Raw genomic sequence first — 21,900 nt, 5'->3', positions numbered from 1 at the left:
TTCTTTACTGACTGTCCGAATCCAATGTGAACCTGCATGGGCCAGGTGGCTGTGATGGTGGCCGTGGCTACTGGCTTTACACTTGGCAACCGAACACAATGAATTACCCTGTGAATGAAGATACAAAGCAGAAGGAAAGACTAATGCTCATTGAGCATCTACAGCATGTTACACACTTTACAGATCTACATTATTTTAACATTATAAGAAAATTTCACAAGGAATAGTGTATATTTTACTCCATTAATTAGATGACAGTCTCTTTTAATAAGTGTCCATGTTTATCTTGCTTATTACCGTATTGTTAAATCTAACAAGATTTATGGCACATATTATGTGTTCAATAAATAGTTTTTAAAAATTTATACATTAAATAAAATTTTGTAATGGCAGTTCTTACATACAAATCTGGCCCAAAACACAATTCTAAACCCTGACTTGTTAGCTGTATTTTACTCACAAGGTTGAGCCTCAGCAAATGGTACATATGTTCATCCATATCCTAAGACTTAAAAAACAAACAAACAAACAAACCAAAAAACAGGCTTAATTCACTTTGATTTTCATGCATAAAATTATGTGGTGGCCACAGCTGGAGCCCAGGTCTCCTGAACAGAAACTCTGGTGTGGGTCTTTACAAGATGGTCAGTGAAATCCTGATGGGAAGACTTGGTGAACACCCCTCTTTTCCCAGAGGTTGGAGGTGAGATAGCTGTAGGTCTTGGAGATGGCGTCAGAGGTGGCCTTGGCGAAGTTGCCCAAGGACAGGTGTAGCAGTGGTTGATACCAGCCATCAGCAGCAGCTTCTTGGGCACAGGGACTGAAACAATGCCAGTGTCCCTGCAGCATCGTGGTATGGGCTTACCAGTGGAGTCACAGCCCCAGTCACCTTACGAGGGACGGTGGAGGGCTTGTTGATCTTGTTCCCCCAGTAATGTCGCCGCACAGGGACCACAGAGAGCTTGGCCAGTTGGTGGCCCCATGGATGACAGTGGCTACTTCCTTGGAGCACTTAACACCCAGAATGACATGCCCATTGTAGTCCCCAATGACGACAAATGCCTTGAACTGTGTCACCTGGCCAGCATGGGGCTGCTTTTACAATGGCATAATCTTCAAAACCTCTTCCTTGAGAGATGCCCCCAGGACAAAGGCAATGATCTCATGTTCCTTGATGGGCAGGGAGAAGAGATAAATCTCTCTAGGGACCTGACCTTCATGTCCTTGATTAAGAGGCCCAGCTTGGTAACAGGCAGCCACTCCTTGTCCTCTGCCTTGCCTCCACTAGCCTTGCAGCTTTCACACTGCTTCTTAATGCAAACACAGTGATCATTAAAAGCTCTGTTAAGCCTGACCAGGCGGTGGCGCAATGGATAGAGCGTCGGACTGGGATGCAGAAGACCCGGGTTCGAGACCCCGAGGTCGCCAGCTTGAGTGCGGGCTCATCTGGTTTGAGGAAAAGCCCACCAGCTTGAACCCAAGGTCGCTGGCTCCAGCAAGGGGTTACTCAGTCTGCTGAAGGCCCACGGTCAAGGCACATATGAGAAAGCAATCAATGAACAACTAAGGTGTTGCAACGCGCAATGAAAAACTAATGATTGATGCTTCTCATCTCTCTCCGTTCCTGTCTGTCTGTCCCTGTCTATCCCTCTCTCTGACTCACTCTCTGTCTCTGTAAAAAATAATAATAATAAAATAAAAAGCTCTGTTAATATGTCATGTGGAAAATAATACTCTAATAATAAGTAATAATACAAGAATAAACTCTATTTTGCACCCTCACAACTGTAAAACTACTTTTGCTCCACCTAGTAGAAGAAAACAAGTTGTCCCTGCTTGATGTCGTTTGACTCTGACATAGAATCTTTTGTAAAATATCCTGTTTTTAGATGGTTCATTGAAGCAGTCTAGGATAAAATTCAAGATTTCATACAAGAGATCATTTTCATAAATATGTTAATTATTTATTTTTTTTAGGTGAGAGGAGGGGAGATAGTGAGAGAGACTTCTGCATGCGCCCTGGCTGGAATCCACCTGGCAACCCCGTTTGGGGCCAATGTTCTAGTATGGAGCTGTTTTTAGTGCTTGAGGCTGTGGAGCTCTGAGGGAGCTATCCTCGGCCTCCAGGGCCACACTCAAACCAATAGACACTGGCTGGGGGAGGGGAAGAGAGAGAGAAGGGGGAGAAGGGCAGGAAGAGAAGCCAATGGTCACTTCTCAGGTGTGCCCTGACCGGGGATGGAACCAAGAACATTCATATAACAGGCTGTCTATCCACTGAGCCACTGACTAGGGCCATAAATATGTTCTTAAACATCTCCTGTCAAGTTTTAGGTCATGGAGGCAGCAAAGCAGTTTATGGATTTATTGTAATTCCCATTGCCCTATTAGGTATGAATTAGACAACATATTTTCATCTGTCTCTTGGCTCGAATCTTTTTTGTAAGCTGTTACTGAAAGAGTTAAGAACTGAAGAATTGATTAATTTTCTTATAGGTAAGCATAACTATTTATAAATAACTATTTTTTCAGTTGTAACAATATTTATTCTGATCATAGGCTCACTTGAAAACTACTTAAAACTAAAATATAATTTTAACTTTAATTTCTTTATTTTGAATATTCTTGAAAGTGATCACATCACAGTCTTGAAGAGTTTTGTAGTAAATTAATGGGAAAAAAATCAAACCTTTAAAGCATTATTTTGTAGCAAACATACCAGAGTCCTCAAAAAATGTTAACAGTAAAACTTTAAGGGTAGTTTGATATCCATAGAATTAATTCAACCAGGAAAGCAACAGTGAAATGTGACATTAATCCCTTGAGCCAGGAAAAAGTAATTAGTACACTAATTTAAAAAAGAGTTATGGGTTGCTATTAAAACAAACAGAACTGTCCAAGAAGTTATTACCAATATCAACAATCACAAACAGAAGCATAATGGCCATTTTCTTGTTTGATTTTTCTTCCTCCAAATTTTCTTTTCTTTTTAATTTTTTCACTAAGACAGAGAAAGAAGAAAGAAAAAGAGAGAGAGAAGAAGCATCAACTCCTTGTTACACTTAGTTGTTTGTTTTTGAAATTAAGTTTAGTGGGGTGACATTGATCAATAAGAGTTCAGAGGCTTCAGGTAAACATTTCTATTGCATTTGAACTGTTGACTGTGTTGTGTGCCCATCTCTCAAAGTCATATCATTTTTCCAGTAGTTTGTTTTGTTTTTTTTTGTATTTTTTTGTATTTTCCTGAAGTTGGAAACGGGGAGGCAGTCAGACTCCCACATGTGCCTGACTGGGATCCACCCGGCATGCCCGCCAGGGGTCGATGCTCTGCCCATCTGGGGCATTGCTCTGTTGCAACCAGAGCCATTCTAACGCCTGAGGCAGAGGCCATGGAGCCATCCTTAGTACCCGGGCCAACTTTGCTCCAATGGAGCCTTGGCTGCGGGAGGGGAAGAGAGAGACAGAGAGAAAGGAGAGAAGGGGTGAAGAAGCAGATGGGTGCTTCTCCTGTGTGCCCTGGCCGGGAATCGAACCCAGGACTCCTGCATGCCAGGCCAACACTCTACCACTGAGCCAACCTGCCAGGGCCAGGAGTAGTTTTTAAGTTTGTCTTTTTAATTTCACTAGAAGATGATGATCTCCCCAAAACAATTCAAGGACTTCCTGATCAGAAACATATGTGCAATATAATAATGTTTATATTTAACTTAAAAGAAGCTGTTGTAAAACAGAAAAATAAAAAATAAGCTGAGTAACTTTACAGAACATTCAATTATTTAGAGCCCATTGTGATGCACCAGCTCTCTCAGAGCCAAGACAAGGGGGTGGAAAGGAAACTTTATTTCAGCATTAGCTGCCAAAACTTTTATAAAGTGCATGCAGAAATAGTGGCATTGAAATTTCAATGTTATTCACCTCCTCAAATCCTGTGCTAACCACCTGTGGAGTGGTAAATTTATCCTTTCAAATGATAAATTGCAATTGTAACCTCAAAAGGATTACTAAAGAGACAAATGGATGATTTTTTATTAAAATGAGGTTTATGGACTGGGCACAGAATTGCATTTATCATGACAACTGCAATTTGCTGAGCTTTCGCAGACATTTTCTCCCATACGTGTGTATCTCCATTTCTTTCTCATTTAGCTGTACAAGTTACATCTTCCACCTATTTTCACTGAAAAGCCCAGTCATTTCCAACTCTTGTGAAATAAAGCAGGCACTTCACAGAGCTCCAAGAATAGTTTCTCTTATTTAAGAAACACCAGATGGAACAGCTAATGCTGTGCGGAGCCTCGTCTGTGCTGTCTACACGGCACAACGTTCACCTTCTGTCAAAATCAGAAGTCTTGATCGCCACACAAAGAGAACAGGGAGCAGCATCTTTAGATCCTCGGCCTCTAACACAGCTATATCATGCCCTGAGTCCCTAGCACAGGATCAGTTTCTAAAACAGCAATACAGTCAGGATTGGTAGTTAATAAATAAATCTTTGAGCAGAGATTTAGACAATAGTGTTAGGCAGTTACTGAAATCTCAATGCGAAGTTACCTACATAACTCTAAGAGAAGGTATAATTACATATCTCTAATCTATTTAACAGAATAAAAACATGAGGTTTCTAACGGCAACAACCATGCAGGCGGGAAAACAAGAAAAAATCAAACCCTTTCACTGTCTTTCCAAAAAACACCAGTTCCCCCTTCTCTTGAATGTATGGGTCATATATCTTCATTCAACGTCTACCAGAGTTGAAGGAAGATGTAGACAAAGTTTGCCCTTGTTGAAGACACATGGGCTGGGGGAAAATGTGTTTAAAATATATAAATGACTACACTAGAGAAGAACCTGGAATAGAAACAGTTCAAGGCAAAGCTTCAGCAGTATATGTTCCTGATCTAGAGATCATTAAACAACAGATGGAATTAATAAAAAAGAGTGCTAGAGAATAAAAGGCGTTCTTGAATCAGACTTTCCAACCGAATTTTAATATTACTGACTAACTTAATATTTTATCTGGCCATCTCCAAGTCAGCTACCACGGCCACATCCCATCTAAGACCCTGCCCTGGGGAAAAATTGTTCCCCTGCATCAGTCATGCATAGAATCAGCGTTTAATCATCACGAGGACTGTCATAAAATTACCAAGGAATTAAAGGTTATTCTTCATCAAAAAAATTTTGGAGTGTTCCTTGTTGCAGGCTTTGAAACACCTAACAAAAGGCAAGGTGTCAGATATCAAGGTTTAGGTATAGCTTGCCTCTTAAAAAGAGAAGTGACCTCATATTTCCCATCTGTAAAATGGAGACAAATTAGACCCACTCTACTCAGGATGCAATAGCTGGCCAACCTCTCATATGTGCTCATTAATGGAACCAATGTGTTATAATTTCCTCTTCTATTAGGTCTACTCCTGAAATCAAAGGTATTGAGTAATAAAATAGGACAAGGAGTATAGAGTACTTTAGATTTTCCTTTAAACTTATTTGCAGGGAAAGAAAATGGGTTTAATTCACAGTATAGCCTTCTTCATAGACAATGCTGATTAGAGTGACACTGGCAGGAGACCATGGGCCATATGGACACACAAGAGATATCAAACCATAGATTCTTGTTGAAGTAGATGAGCAGGCCCCTAATGTACCAAATCTGATTATAATTCCAAAGGTGTTAATTTTAGGCACAAACTGCCTGAAATTTTTTGTCTTATTCTAGATGACACTCCTAGAGATAAAATTTTGTTCAATCTGATTATTTTATTATCTACTAACTCATCATGTATAAGAATAAAATATGAGGTATACTGTATTAAAAACTACAATTTAAAGAGGTAAAGTGCAAATGATAAAATGCATTAGTTGAGACAGAATAAGCTATACTGTTGTAACAAATACATGTACCCTAAAATGTGAGGAGCTTAATTTAGCAAGGATTATATGTTGCCACAACACAGACAAATTTGTGTTGGAAGAATTTTCTTGGTGACTTTTATAAATTGTGACTTAGACTTCTTCCCTTGAGACACTGACAACTTTAAAACACACAGACTCAGCACTTCCAATGCAAGGAGAAGAGAGAAACAGGATAAAGAACATCAACTTTTAGCTGCTTCAGCCTGGAAGTCACACAAGTGACCTCTGCTCCCGGTGCTTTTGGCCAGAACTCAGTCTCGTAGCAGGGAGTCTGGGACACACTGTCTTTCTTCCTGATGCTCTGAAAAAAGGAAAGTAAATACAAATCACAGTCTCTGCCACAAGCCACGGGCTTTGGAGTCAAACAGTAGAGGGACTGATTCCTCTGGCACCTTGAGAAAGTTGCCTAACCTCTCCTCACCTCAGTCTCACATCTCTAAAATGGCAATAGCAAATACCTCGCAGGGCTGTTGTGATGAAAAAATCAAGTGTCTGCGTAATTGCCTGATTCAATGCTTAATAGACGGAGCCATTGTTACTACTATTTAAATAGCTCAAGGATTTTTCATAACTGGCCCCAAGACCAAAGCAGATTTCAGGTTCAGCACCATCGGATCATAACACTGTTCTGGCCTTTAAATCATCCTGTGCAGACCTGAGCGGGCGCATTTGCAACCTTACTTCACCAGATCAAATGCTTCCCACACAAACATCCACATGGGAGTTACCACAGCTTTGCCTTCCCTACTTTCTGATGAATGTCTCTATGGCAAAATTCCTCAGGCTCTTAACCTGATTCACCCCTGGAGTTCTGAGATTTGCTTTTCTATCCCTTGTATTTCTTTTCTTTTCTCTTACCTTTTTTTTAAACAATGGCTTGAAAACCTTACAGAGATAACATTCTATTGATCAAATGACTCTTTCTGAAGGTTTATATATTTTCAGAAACTAGGTTGCTAAAAATTCAGAATCCTGAATGTCCTAATAAGCATTGGAAGCTAAGTGACAGCATTTTTATTCTTTTCCTTTCTGACTTGGCCTTCCCTCATTAAAAAAGCTCAGTTTACCACACAGGTAAATGAATATACCTTCCACATTAAGCATGACATGATCCAGATGCAATAAAGACAGATTCATCTTCCAACTCTATTTTGAAACTACTAAATAAGGTTCTTACAAAAAAAAAAAAGGAAATGAAAGCTCTAATATTACTTTTTGTCATTATGCCTTTAATATTTTATTCACACTACAAAGATCTGTCAACACAATCATTCAGGGACAAGAGAGCCAGCAGCTGCTGCCTGACTAGGAAACTGATATTATTCCTCGAGTGTGTGTGCCTTCCTGCAGGGTTTGGATTAACCCAAGATGGATACTTTCTCTCCCATGCTTTGTTACGAATCACTTCTGGTAGCACCAGAGATTCCACAAAGAAGTATTCAACACCAGCAAAGGAGTTATTTAAAATGAAATATGAAGCAGTCTCACTGCTTCTGGATTATCCTTGCTGTGTTTCTTAATGAATTTTTTAAAAGGAAGTAGCATCTTTTCTTCTATTAGAACTCCCCAAAATGTGCTTGTGCATATATCAACCTTGGTCAAGACAAAACTGTTGAAATATTATCTTAAAAAATAAGAATCTATCCTCTAGACATAGTTCTTCTTATACATTTGTTAGTATTGTTTTGTCATAACTCAGAGACAATTCTGACTCAAGCAAGTTTGACTTCCATTATGCATTCTGGGGGATCCTCTGAGCTCCCAGCTACTGCTATTACAATCTCATCCCTTCCTTCCTCCCAACCTCCAACTAGAAGGAAAAGTTCAAAATACTCTGCAAACCATTTGATGAATGCTTAATGTTCCAGAGCAGTCCAGCTATCAAAGATGACTCAAGGACCTGATTTTCAATGGAGCAAGACAAGAATATTACACTCATTTTTTTTTCTATAAACCCATTATCTTTAGCGTCTCCAATTCCTGAAATCATTTTGCACCTTAAATTTTGCTTTATGCCTGGTGATCCTGTAGAATCTTTGTAGACATCTTTAGGAACTATTTTTAGTTATTTAACCAATTTTGAAACTTTTAAGTAAAGTGGTTAAAAAAAATTAAGGCCCTGGCCGGTTGGCTCAGCGGTAGAGCATCAGCCTGGCGTGCGGGGGGACCCGGGTTCGATTCCCGGCCAGGGCACATAGGAGAAGCGCCCATTTGCTTCTCCACCCCCCACTCCTTCCTCTCTGTCTCTCTCTTCCCCTCCCGCAGCCAAGGCTCCATTGGAGCAAAGATGGCCCGGGCGCTGGGGATGGCTCCTTGGCCTCTGCCCCAGGCACTAGAGTGGCTCCGGTCGCGGCAGAGCAACGCCCCGGAGGGGCAGAGCATCGCCCCCTGGTGGGCAGAGCGTCGCCCCTGGTGGGCGTGCCGGGTGGATCCCAGTCGGGCGCATGCAGGAGTCTGTCTGACTGTCTCTCCCCATTTCCAGCTTCAGAAAAATACAAAAAAAAAAAAAAATTAAAAGGCTCTCATGATTCTTAAACTCCCTGGGAAGGGAGTGCGAAGTGACAAATCTCCAGAAATGATTGAATCTTCTATCATTAGCTTCCCTTATAACCTCTTTCTATTCATCTGAACAAGAAGAAGAAGGAAAAACAAAACAAAGCCAGATTAAACAGGAATCCTTTCTCTTTGCTATGTGTTAGTTGCTAAGAAAGCACTTTGAGAGTGAGTTTGAATCCTGAGCGGATTTTACAATGCCAGCTGTTGCTGGCTCCTCTGAGTATAGAAAGTTTGGAGCCAAATCTGACCACACTTGAACTTGCCTTGTCAGTCACCTGTAAATAGTATTCTATCAGGATCAGCTCCTGGAACCCAGGTAAATAAGCTTAGCAAAAGGGAGCTACCCTCATCTTTCTTTATTGTCCAGAAGAGCAATGGTCTATTTAGATGCATGTGTCGAACAATTCATTTTTTCTCTGAAACTTAGTTCCTGACCTATTCTTCAGAGTTATCTCAGGCATGAATTAATTAATGTCTGTTATATTCTACCTTGTTTCTGGGATAAAGTGAAATGACAAGGAATAAAAAAAAGGAGTATTAATTCATTTCATTGCAGGTATGAGATGGAGACAATTAATTACTGGACTAAAGTATACAAGAAAAATTCCATGAGTGATAATGAATGACATGCTCCATGCATTAGCCAAGGGTAAAACACATGGAATATGATTTAAGACAAATCATAAAAACCAACATGTTCAAATGTACCTTCTCCATTAAGCATTACCTGGTTGAAGTCTTGAGCCCTTTAAAAAGCCAACACATCCTATGCAGGATAAAGTAATAATGCCTTAGCTTTGTTGGCCTTATCAGGAGAGACTGGCCCCTTTAAGAACTCATGAACAGGTTCTAAAAGGCTTTATAGAAGACAAGGCAGGACCCCTGGTCCATAGGAAACATGTAAAATCTAAATGGGTTAAAGATAGAGATGAGGGTTTGGTAAAGAAACAGGAACACAGTTACTAGAAAGCTGGACATACAAGAGAGACTGTATCACAAAGATATTTAACAAAATGCCATGTACTACTGACAGAGGCGGGGAACAGGAAGAGAGAGAGACAGGATCCATCTAAACTTCTTACATGCAAGATCTCCTAGGGACACAACTGCTTCAAAAATCAGTGAGACCTAGATGTACAATTGGTTCAGCAGCGCCCACTGTGACAGTGCAAGAAGTGCAGAGAGTTAAACAGATCATCTGTCACCTCTTTACCTCACGCTTCCTCTACAGGCTAGAGCTCGAGACTAACTCCCTAAAGCGTTTCACCCACTCCTTTCATTAAACACCCTCATCATCTTCTGTGACTCTGTAAGGGCTTCTGTACTAAATTTCTGAAAATCATACTGAAAAATCAAAACCCACCTTGGTTTTGGCCTTATCCTTTCATAGCAAGTGATCAATTGCAAAGAATCCAGGATAATATTTAAAATCACTGACCCGAACATAACAGAATGGGGAACAGAAAGGAAAATTCATTGCTTTACCAGTCTGTTTTGGAACCTTCTATATCTAAAATAGTACTTAAGAGTTTTCAGCCAGGATTATTTTTTAGTTCTCTCACATTTATGGGAAACTGTCCCATGTCCCAGAGCCTCAAGCAAATAAACAGACTCTCAATGCACTGAAGCAGTCAGTCCTTTGTCCCTAGATTGGTCTTAAGGCTTAATAATGACAAAAGCTAGCACTTATTGAGAACTTATTATGTGCTAAGTGATGTTCTCGATGCTTTATGCATTTTCCAGATAAGGCACAAGGTAGCTTCAATAACTTGCCCAAGGACACAGAAGTAGGAAGTGGTAGATCTGCGATTTGAAAAGAGCCAGATTGACTCCAGAGCTCAACTGCCTTGCTGCTGTACCTACAATTGCTTATAGCAGGGGTCCTCAAACTTTTTACACAGGGGGCCAGTTCACTGTCCCTCAGACCGTTGGAGGGCCAGACTATATATAAAAAAAAAAACTATGAACAAATCCCTATGCACACTGCACATATCTTATTTTAAAGTAAAAAAAACAAAACGGGAACAAATACAATATTTAAAATAAAGCAACAAGTAAATTTAAATCAACATACTGATCAGTATTTCCATGGGAACTATGGGCCTGCTTTTGGCTAATGAGATGGTCAATATCCGGTTCCAGATTTGTCACTGCTAGCCGTAACAAGTGATATGACGCATGCGTCCCGCGTCACCAGAAGTAGTACTGTATCCGCATCCTGTGCTCCTCTCACTGACCACCAATGAAAGAGGTGCCCCTTCTGGAAGTGCGGCGGGGGCCGGATAAATGGCCTCAGGGGGCTGCATGTGGCCCATGGGCCGTAGTTTGGGGACCCCTGGCTTATACCTACTGCTACGTTTCCTTCAAATGACGTTAGAGAAGACCTCTTCTTAGACCAACAGGCTCCTGTGGAAACTGGAGTTAATGTTGAATATCCTTGGCTACCATTTTCCAAATTGTATTTACTCTTCAGAATGCTCTTCTCAAGAACATTAATAAACATACTGTGAGAAAGGGTTTGTTACTGAAATATGTAAATTTAGGAATGTTGATACTATATCTTCCTGTAGAGAGTTACAATTCACATGAGCATTTTGAAGGTAATGAGACGTCTTTTTTTTTTTTTAATTAAGTGAGAGGCAGGGAAACTGAGAGGCAGGGAGACAGAGACTTTGGCATGCACCTCAACCAGGAGCCACCTGGTAAGCTCAATACTGGGTGATGCTCTGCCCATCTGGGGCTGCTGGTCCATTGTTCGGCTACAGAGCCATCTCAGTGCCTGAGGCAAGGCCATGGAGCCATTCTCAGCATCCAGGACAATGGGGCCAACTTGCTCAAACCATTCAAGCTATGGATGCAGGAGGAGAAGAGTAAGAGAGAGAAAAAGAGAAAGAGAAAGAGAAAGAGAAAGAGGAGGGGGAAGGTTGGAGAAGCAAATAGTTGCTTCCCTTGTGTGCCCTGACTGGGAATCAAACCCAGGACACTCACACACCAGGCTGACACTCTACCGCTGACCCAATCGGCCAGAGCTGAGAAGTTTTCCAGTAAAGAAATTTGTTTAACTTTGTTTAACCCAGCATATGTACTTGACAATAGGACTCTTTGTTTTTAACCATGCATCAGTTAACATTCTCGAGAACAACATTTGTAAAACATTAGCTTGAAGAACGCTGGTCCAATGTCTTGACAACATGTCCAAGCTGTTTAAAACATGATTTGGGGGAAATATGGACTCTGATCCCTGAACAGAAACTGTGAAACTAGCCCCTTCCCAGGTTACTTCAGAGGAGACTGAAAAGTGGAATGAATGGTTCTATAAAACCCCAGTGGTTTTTCCTGGGGATAATTGTGACCCCTAAGGATATTTGACAATGTCTAGACTACCACAACTAGAAATTTTTACTTACATCTAGTAACTAGTGATCAGAGATGTTAGTATGCATCCCACAATGCTTAGATGCTTTCCACAATGAAGAAACATAGGGTTCAAAATGTCAATAGTGCCATTATTGAGGAAGTCTGCCTTAAAGAAAATAACCCCATCTATTCTTGACTTATATTAGGAAGAGTGTCTGTCTACTGGAGTATAAATCCCATGGGCAAACATGTATATCACCATTACATAGTGCTATTTCTGTTACATAATAAGCATGCTAAATAGCTTACCATTGATGCTAAAGAGTTATTCTCTAGTCTCCATAGCATATTTTCTACAGGAATCTTAGCATTCTGGGAGTTTATATCTAACAGAAACCCCCAAAACCAGCCTTTCTGATTCAGGGAGACCAGATGGCATGAATCTTAGAGAGCAACTGAGAAGGTAATAGTTTCAGTCACCCCGGTCAGTGAGTGCATTTCTCTGATGTGTCCCCTCAGTCATGAGGAATGTCTAGGGAACCTGTGTTTACCTGAGTACATTGCTGGCTAAAATAGCCCATTAGAGTTTCTTTGTCCTAGGAAATAGCATTTCTCTTCCTAACTTTTGGAGCTCTTAAATCAAGAGTTTCTCCAACTCAGAATAAATAAGAGAAGCAAACCCACTGGGATTAGAAGGGACAATTAGATTAAAACTGGGTGTTAAGGAATTGGCAAATAAAGAAGAAACATGGCAAATAAATAAATGAAAAGAGAATAAACTAAATTGTGTAATCAAAGCACCCAAGAATAATGTTTTATTGTCTTGGGAAAATCACCAAAGGCCTAGGAAAGGTAGGTTTTAATAGTTTAAGGTCACACTAGCCCACAGATACTGTTTCAGTATTAGGTACACAATTCTGTTCTGCTGGCCACAGATTTCCCCAAACTCAGTGCACATATGTCCATAATAGATTAGGTTGCAGCCTCTGAGCGTTTAACTTCTTACACATTCCAAGTTTGGAGAAACTGCACTGAGAGCCATCTGCCACTAAGAGTCTGGCTGGATTCAGATCTAATCCATCTCTGCAAGGTGTCTGATATTCACACACCCTGAGAACCCCAATGCCAAAATTATATGTAAATCAAGAACCTGGGGTTTAAAGTGATGTAATAAAGAAATATTTTCAGAATTTAGCTTAACATTTTTAAGGTTTCAACTTCAAGGATTAGCATTACATAATCAGCAATCTTTGAAATAAAATCCAGTTGGAGATATATATGATATATATATATTTAGTGAGAGGGACAGAAAAACAGGAAGGGAGAGAGATGAGAAGCATCAATTCTTCATATGGCACCTTAGTTGGTCATGGATTGCTTTCTCATATGTGCCTTGACAGGGGGAAGGGGGACTACAGCAGAATGCAGCGATCTTTGACTCAAGCCAGAGACCTTGGGTTTCAAGCCAATAACCTTCGGGCTCAAGCCAGCAACTATGGAGTCATGTCTATGATCCCATGCTCAAGCCAATGACCCTGTGCTCAAGCCAGGGAGCCCACACTCAAGCCGGATGAACATGCGCTCAAGCTGGCGACCTCAGGGTTTCAAACCTGGGTCCTCAGCATCCTAGGATGATGCTCTATCCACTGCACCACCGCCTGGTCAGGCTGCATATAATTTTTAAACTAGAGAATTTCTCAACATAGTTCACTAACTTTGTTAATATAATTAAAATGTACCTATGTATACATATTTTTTATAATCAATACAATTTTCAACATCTTTTTTCAGCATGATAGTATTTATCAGATAGTAGTTTGTACTCATCAAAATAGTAAACTAGAAAATATTGTTTTGTTGTAGTTTGTTCTGATTACCAAATACATGAACTCCTGCATTCTATATAATGCCTTTTATTATTATTATTATTATTATTATTATTATTATTATTATTATTATTAAGTGAGAGGTGGGTAGGCAGAGATACAGATTACCTCATGCATCCTGACTGGGATCCACCCTGCAGGTCCCCTACCAGGCGATGTTCTGCCCATCTGAAGCCGCTGCTCAGTTGCTTGGCAACAGAGCTATTTTGGTGCCTTAGGTGAGTACATGGTGCTATCCTCAGTGCCCAGAGACAACTTGTTCGAACCATTTGAGCCATGGCTGCAGGAGGGGAAGAGACAGAGAGAAAGAAAGGGTGGGGCTAACAGAAGGGATAAGAAGCAGATGTTCACTTCTCCTATGTGCCCTGACCAGGAATTGAACCTGGAACTTCCATATGCCGGGTCGATGCTCTACCCCTGAGCCATTCTGGGCTCTATATAATGCCTTTCAAATAGCTAACCAACAAACACAAAATCTTCAGTATATACACTCAGCAACTTAATAGGAGACCATTTTGTGTCAAAAATAGGATTCTAAGTTTTTGAGGAATAAAACTGTTTACAGTTTTTTATAATTTTCTAAACATATGATAGATACTTATTAAAGTATCATAAAGTAAACCTAAATTTCATCATCTTGTGGCCTTACTAATAAAAAATGGAAATAATGGCAAATGCATATTGTTAACTTTTTGTTTGCCAGATATCATCACACTAAGCACACATTATATACATAATTTTCCAAATACTCATCTGAGATCATTTCTGGCATACCCACGTTTTACAAATAAAAATTCTGAGGCATAAGAAGGTCAAAAAATTCTCCCAAAGACACAAAGCTAGTAAATGGCAACTTGGCGTCACACGCTCAGATCTGTACCACATGCTGACTATGCCACAGGAGCCCCCAGATCTGTCTGATTTCAGAGTTCACTGCTTTAATTACTGTTTTTCCTCAGGCATGAACACATCTCTCTTCTGAATCTTCTATTAGCAGAAGGACTTGTGGGCGAAGATTTTATGTATTCAAGAATCTCAGACAGCAAGCTAACATCTTAAATTATATGTACTGACTGTGCCAGCTGCTCCCTGGGACACCAATTTTTTTATTTCTTTTCTTCCTTGGTATGCCACACCAACTTCTCTCTCTTAATGGAAAATTTGGAACCTTGCGTGATCAGGAGCACAGACCAGGCTTCCTGAGTTCTAAACAAAGTCAGAGAAAACACTCACCTCGTGACAATCTAGGAACTACTATTTAGATAGGCTGAGAAAACTAAAAATAAATAAATAAATAAATAAAAATGGCACAGAGATAAAACAGATATTCACAAAATATTCAGAAAACCTCTTAAAGATCCTCAATTCAATCCCTATTCTACATATATACTGCTCACAAAAATTAGAGGATATTTCAAAATGAATATGAAGTGATAAAAAAGAGAAGCATTTTGACTTTTTTTTATTAAACAAGAACATCAGAAAAGCAAACGACAAGTCAAAGAAAGTTGTTCAATTATGCAAATGAAATAAATGCAAAGCCAACTTCTATTTCATTAGTGAAAATGCACTATACAAAAGGCTGAAAGTACTGGAGCATCTGCATGTTCCCTGATCCCTTAATTTTTGTGAGCTCATGAGGAGAAAGGACTTCCCTTAACTCACAGAGCTAATTAGTGACAGAGCCAAGACAAGGTCTACAGTCTCCTCTCCATCAGGACCTATTTCCATTGTACTAGATTTCCTCTCCTTGAATTACCCCATGGCAAACAAATACCCGTCTTTCATACAGGATGATCCAAGGATTTTTCCAATGACCCTTCTTTCTATGGAGCTTTCTAAAATTGGAGGAAGGAATTATTTATAGCCCTTATTTCAAGGTGCTTTTCAAATATCTAATTATCCAGTGACCCACACGAGAGCTAGAGGTGCCAAAGGACAGCGGACTTGGCTACGTATTTTGTAATCATTCATATGATGACCAAAACTCCAGTGCTTAGACAATGAATGCCTAAGGTGAAGATGCTAGGAAGTGAAGGCAAACATCTGTGCATGTCATTTAACGATATGCTGAGGGCAGGACAAATGTCTAAGAAATACTTTTAACCCATTAGAGGTAGGTGACAAGGCCTTGGATCTCTAAATGATCCATCAACTTTGCAAGGGTTGTCTGGGACAGATCATCCATTTCATTTCATTTTTTAAAAGTACTTCTTCAGGCTTTCTAAATGACACAGTATAGGACAATACAACTCTTAGTTGTGCTAGAGACTTCAACTGGCTGAATTTTAACACAGTCCATGAGTCTTAGAAATGTTTCCATCTACCAAATTAGACTATTTCCATGTGGCAGACACTGCTACTTGCTTTGGGTGTTGGATGGAGCTGAAACAACCATGCTGCTTTTCAAGCCTCAATTCAATGTAGAAAGCATTTTCATGCCCAGGTTTCACTTGATTTCATTGCTCAGAGACTTCAGCACCACAATTATTATAGCCAAAAGAGAAAGATTACCTGCTCTGGGCGGAACCAGAGAAGATGCAAATATAACCATAGATCCTGGAATCTGGCTTCAGATATTAACACACATGAGCCACAGGGTTCTTGCAAAAGAATGGATAAAAGACAGTATATTAGCACACACACACACACACACACACACACACACACACACAGAGAAATAATCAGAGTGTAAAATGTTTTCATTTATTCTTTTTCCCAGTTTAGCCATTTTGCAAAAGAGAATACTATCAGAGAAAGTTGAGGTACCATCAAGGAGTGGAGTTATGATAGAAGAATCTTGGCCTGGGAGCCTCCATCAGAAATAATTAGAAAACAATGCCAGATCCCCAGGTCCCTTCCCTGCTGGTGTGGTTCTAGGATTACCCACTCGTGTCCTTTTTTAGCTACTAAAGCTTTCCTTTATCGTTGCTGGGGCTACCTCTCTATTCATGCCCTTGAAACTTCTATTCATTGTCTTCTATTTTTTCTCATGTTCACCAACTGGCACCATGTACTCCTTTGGAAATTACATCCCTTTCTGAGCCACTGCTTCACCTGCTGCAAAATGTGGTAGCTGAATTGAGTCCCCACATTAACATCATCCTTTCTAATTCTATATAGACCTTAAAATACATTCCACAACCCATTTTATGCCTGATCTCATATCTGATGGCATGAGTTCAGCAAGACACAGCTTTGGGACTTGACTTTGTCATACTGACTTATTGATTTTTCATAGGACTCCTTGCCAATATTCTTATTTCCATACATAAGATTACACAAAGCCAAGAAACTTACAATATCCCAAGTTATAATTCTTTTATTCATTTCATTTTCCCTTTCGTTTTCTCTCCTTTCCCCTCCCTTATTTTCTCTCTTATTATTTCCTTTTTCTCTAGAAACCATCTTTTGGAGGTCCTGGGACATCTTCTTCCCAAGGGTTGAGATAGAAGACAACACACATAACACCACAGTATAGTAGTCCAAATTGTCAGTCTGTTTTCCTGAACTAAGCCTGATCACTTAAACTTTTTGTCACTCTAGAGTAAACTCTCTGCCTATTAGAATATTATTTGCTATGTTCAGAAAAGGTTCTTTCTCTCTACCTTTATCCATGCATTTATCATCCTCAATTCCACCAATCTCACTGGACACTGATGCAAATAAAACTCCCAGTGACTTTCCCAAACATGCCCAAGGTGCCAGAATTCCAACTGTGTAACATTAAGTAGCCACTTCTCCTCCAAGAGTTTTGCTCTGTTTGTTATGTTATCAATGAAACATCTTTTACAATTAACTAATTTAAAGACCGTTACAGTAGTATGTGTCTGTAGAATTGATAAATGTCTGTATGGCATATCTTGATCATGAAGACCAAGAGTTGAAGAATTCTGTAACTTGTAAAATTAATTTCATATTTTTCCATAATAGAAAAAAAAAGCATTTCATGATGTCCCTCGCAACCCAGAAAATATAGCCTTTATTTTAACACCTTTTATTTGAAAACTTATTTTTTTCTAAACCCCTTGATAATTTTGGTTTATTAATTTATTCAACAATTAAGCACTTACCATTGTATCAGTGTCTGGATTCAAATTCTGGCTCTGGTAATTTACTACCTTATTTTTAGGTTGTTCTAAGGATTAAGAGAAGTAATAGGCTTAGAAATGAAGTATATAGGAAAATGACTTCTGGAATATAGCATCATGAGTTGCTCTAAGACCATCTCCACAGTGAAAAAAAATCATAACTTTGAAAAAATATTTAATGCTGGAAATAGGTCTTATGAATACAGAAATGATGAAACATATACTCAAGAGAATATACTAAATCTTGTTAAGAACAGGAAGAGCATGTGGCATCTCAGTCACAAACCTCCTCCATCCCAGTTCAACATGATGGAAGCTCCAGTCTGGGTGTGTGCAGCCAAGAATGCAGGGTCCTCCTTTTTTTCCCAGCCCCCAACTGAGGGCTACAGTACTTCTTCAGGAGGGTCACACCGCCCATATTTCCAATCACTCTCCTACTCACCCACCTTAATCTGTATTGCAGGAGTTCTATTCCAGCAAGAACAGTTTTGAGGTGTGCGGGTCTCTTCCTCTAACTAGCTCCCACTCATAGGGTATAAGCTCTATCCTAGGCTTATACCTCTGTAATACAGAGACATAGATCACTCTTGCTTCAGGTCATTCATAGAACAGAGGTCCTATACCATGAGAAACAAGCTGAGAAGACCAGTAGATTCTGCTCCAGCCCAGCACCCTGCCTGTGAGCCAGGGCATCACCCCAACAGAAGTGCACCACTATCTCTATACCCAGATAGGAAGCTGTGGTACAGAATTGTTCCTCAGAATGAAAAAGGCAGATATAAAACAGATTCCTGAAGATTTTTCCAGGGACCCAATTTATTTTGAAAGAGAATAAGGGAAAATTGCTGTATTATTTAAAATGCCCATTATTTGACAAAAACATAAAATATATGCAAAAATAAAGGAAACTGTGACCTACATGTAGAAAAAAAGCAGGCAAGAGAAATTACCTTTGAAAGGTCCCATATGTCAGAGATAGCACCAAAGACTTCAAAGTACCTATTATAAATATGTTCAAAGATCTAAAAGGATCCTTGCTGAAAAAGGAAAGGAAAGTGTGATGACAACATCTTATTAAATAAAAAACATCAATAAAAACATAAAAGTTACTTTAAATAAACAAATAGAAATCTGGATTTGAAAAGTACAATAACTGAAATGAAGCATTTGCCAGTAGATATAAAACCGGCAGAAGAAAGTCAGTGAACTTTAATCCAGATCAATAGAGATTATGCAATGTAAAGGAGGAGTAAAAAATAAGGGAAAAAAAGAGATACGAGGAACTCAATTAAGTGCACCAACATATGCATTACAGGAGAGGAAATAGAAGAGGAGGGGAGAAGAGAGGAGAGGAGAGGAATGGGGAGGGGAGGTTAGGAGGGGAGAGGAGAGGAGGAGAGAAAAGGGAAGAGAAAGAAGACCAGATAAAAGTGAAGTGGTTACCAGGGGAAGTGGATGAAAGGGGAGTGAAGTAAAGAGGGACAAATATCCAGTGATGGAAAAAGATCTATCTAACTTTAGGTGATGGGCACACAACAAAATCAACAGTTCAAATGCTATAGAGATGTTCACCTGAAACCTGTGTACTCTTATCGATCAATGTCATCCCATTAAATTTAAGTCCTAAATTAAAAAAAAAAATGTCTGTAACATTCCAAGTTTGATAAAAAATATTAATCAGTACATCAACACATCTAGCTTAATGAACTCCAAGTTAAAGAAATACAAAAAGGTTCACACCCAAACACATGAAAATGTTGAAAATCAAATAGAAAGATATGCCTGACCTGTGGTGGCACAGTGGAATGCTGAGGTTGCCAGTTCAAACCCCGGGTTTGCCCAGTCAAGGCACATATGAGAAGCAACTACTCTGGGTTCTTTCCTGTCCGTATCCCCTCCTTCTCTCTCTCACCTCTATCTAAAAAATCAATAAATAAAATCTTTTTTAAAAATACAAAGATAAAATCTTTAAAGAGACAAGAAAAACATGACTAAGAATCTAAAGAAGAATTTATACTAAACTTCACTATCTCTTTTCAAAAAAATATTTTCTAACTCATGATGTCACCCTGATACCAAAGTCAGACAAAGATATCACTGCTATGAACCGACTTATGTCTCTCCCAAATTTTCCTGATCCACAATGTGACAATTTAGAGACAAGGCCTTTAGATGGTAATTAAGGTTAAGTGAATTCATAAGGGTGGTACCCCAATCAAATAGGATTGGTGGCCTTATAAGAAGAGGAAGACATCGCTCTCTCTCTTCCATTCTTTTTCCTCCTCTCTCCCTCTGTTTTATTATTCTCTCTCTTCCTCTCTTTCTCTTTCCTCCACACACTCAGAGGAAAGGCCTTGGAAAGACAAAGTGGCATCTGCAGGCTAGGAAGAGAGATCTTACCAGAAAACAGATCAGTCAGCACCTTGATCTTGGAATTCCCAGACTACAGAACACTAAGAAATTAAGTTCTGTCGTTTAAGTCATAGAGTATGGTATTTCATCATGGTCACCCAAGAAAACTCATATAATAAAAAAAAAATGCACGAAACTATTGACTGTTATAAATATGGATACGAAAACACTTAAGACATTATTATTATACCAAATCTAACACATATAAATATGGTTATACCCTATACCAAGTGGGATTATCTACAGAATGTAAGGTTAATTCAATATACAAATATCAATTAATGTAATGCAGCATATCAATATAATAAAGTACAAAGCCATACAATTATAATAAATATATATATATTTTTAAAACCTTGAAAAGAATCTAGTACCTTTTTACTGTTAATTTTAAAAAGCCACACAACCAATTAGTAATAAACAAAAATTTCTGCAATTTCATAAAAGGCATCTAAAAAAATTCACAGCTAACATTACATATATTATGGTGAAAGACTAAATGCTTTCTCCTTAAGATCAGAAACAAAATGAAAATGTCTACTCTACCCACTTCTATGCAACAGTGTACTGAGGGCTCTCATCAGGGCCATGAGAAAAAAAAGAAAAAGGTCACTCAGATTAAAATGAAGAAATAAAACTATTTTTATTTGCAAATACTTGATATTGTATTAGAACATCTTTTAAAATCAACTAAAATTATTAGAACTAATAAATGAATTCAGTATGACTGCAAGGTGCAAGATCAATAAACAAAAATCAACTGTACTTCTGTATACTATTAATGAGCAATCTGAAGATCAAAGTAGGAGAACAATTCTATTTATAATATCAACAAAAAGAAAAAATAGCAAGGAATAAATTAACAAAATTTATTTAACAAAAGAGTTATAAAACTTATACTCTGAAAATTATAAAACATTGTTGAAAGAAATTAAAGAACACCTAAGTAAATCGAAAGAAATCCTATGTTCATGAATTGGAAGACTTCATGTTATGATTACAATACTCCCCAAGTTGACCTACAGATTCAATGTAACCAAAATTGCTATCAAAATCCCAGCTGACTCTCTTACAGAAACTAACAAACTGATTTTCAATTTCATATGGAAATTCAAGGGACTCAGAAAAAAAGAGACAATGTTGGAAAAGAGGAACAAATGTAGAAGATTCATACTTTTAATTTCAAAACTTACAAGGCTGCAATAATCAAGACGTCTGGTGCTGGAATAAAGATGGACACATAGATCAATGAAATAGAATTGATAGTTCAGAAATAAGTTCTCACACTACTGGTAAATTAATTTTTGACAAGAATGCTAAGACAATTTACTGAAGAAGAAATAGTCTTTCCAATTAATAGTGTTGGGAGAACTAGATATCCACATGAATCATAAACCTAAATGTAAAACTGAAACTATAAAACTCTGAGCAAGAAATATAGAAATAAACTTTCATAACCTTGGGTTAGATAAAACTTTCTTAGATATGACACCAAAAGCAGATTACAAAAAAAAAGTTGATAATTTGAACTTTATCAAAATTTAAAATCATTGTGCTTCAAACGACATTATCAAGTAAGTAAAAAAAAAAAATCCACAGAATGACAGAAAATATTTGCAAATAATCTTTCTGAAAAGTGACTAGAATATATCAAGATGTCTTACAGCTCTTTTGTTTATTTTATT

At 38.7% G+C, this 21,900-nt stretch overlaps 1 pseudogene; it reads right to left on the bottom strand.

The window, feature by feature from the left end:
* Positions 1 to 575: 575 nt before the first annotated feature.
* Positions 576 to 21,900, bottom strand: part of LOC136378982 (small ribosomal subunit protein uS5 pseudogene) — a 59,231-nt pseudogene continuing 37,906 nt past the window's right edge.

Source organism: Saccopteryx leptura, chromosome 7 (assembly GCF_036850995.1).
Source record: "Saccopteryx leptura isolate mSacLep1 chromosome 7, mSacLep1_pri_phased_curated, whole genome shotgun sequence".
Taxonomy (NCBI): domain Eukaryota; kingdom Metazoa; phylum Chordata; class Mammalia; order Chiroptera; family Emballonuridae; genus Saccopteryx; species Saccopteryx leptura.
The sequence above is the reverse complement of the archived record's forward strand: the minus strand, read 5'-3'. Positions and strand labels throughout refer to the sequence as shown.